Genomic DNA, 1,177 nt, shown 5'->3' with positions numbered 1-1,177 from the left:
GAGCGAGAGGGGCGGTGCCTCCGGGCTTTGACGGACAGCTGGGCACGCCCCTTCTGGATGCTGTTGTCCAGCAGCTCCGTCTCAGAATGGCCTCGTTCAGGTCTGAGAGAGGATCACAGAGCAATGGATGATTTACTCAGGTCTGAGAGAGGAACACAGAGCAATGGATGATTTACTCAGGTCTGAGAGAGGAACACAGAGCAATGGATGATTTACTCAGATCTGAGAGAGGAACACAGAGCAATGGATGATTTACTCAGGTCTGAGAGAGGAACACAGAGCAATGGATGATTTACTCAGGTCTGAGAGAGGATTCACTTCAATAAACCTCTAATTGAATATCTCCTTTGACAAATGTGATTGTGTCAGCAGGGTAACTCATTGATCAGGAGGAATCACTATTGATCAGAGGGAATCACACACACACACACACACACACACACACACACACACACACACACACACACACACACTACACACTACACACTACACACACACACACCCTGCATGAGCCTCTATACCAGCTCTCTGTCTGGAGCTCAACAAGGGGATTCTCCAACAAACTAAGATAGCATCACAACATTCATATCAATAATCAATAAACTAACTACCTAACTAACTAACTACCTAACTAACTATCTAACTATCTAACTAACTATCTAACTAACTAACTATCTAACTATCTAACTAACTATCTAACTAACTATCTAACTATCTAACTAACTGGCCTTACTAACTAACTAACTATCTAACTATCTAACTATCTAACTAACTAACTATCTAACTAACTATCTAACTAACTAACTATCTAACTATCTAACTAACTATCTAACTAACTATCTAACTATCTAACTATCTACCTAACTATCTAACTAACTAACTAACTAACTAACTAACTATCTAACTAACTAACTATCTACCTACCTATCTAACTAACTAACTAACTAACCCTAAACTAAGCATCAATACGACATGAATATCCCTCTCTCTCTCTCTCCTTCCTTCTCCCTCCTCTCCCCCCCCCCCCCCCCCCCGTCTCTCATCTGTCGTGTTTCAGCAGTGACGGACACACAGAAAATGAGTTTACAGCACATTGCTAGCTGTGTGATGTCTGTCTGTCTGTCTGCCTGTCTGTCTGCCTGAGTGTCTGTCTGTCCTGTCTGTCTGTCTGCCTGTC

This window comes from Argentina silus (genome assembly GCF_951799395.1).
Source record: "Argentina silus genome assembly, chromosome: 9".
NCBI lineage: Eukaryota > Metazoa > Chordata > Actinopteri > Argentiniformes > Argentinidae > Argentina > Argentina silus.
This window is presented reverse-complemented; position numbering follows the sequence as displayed.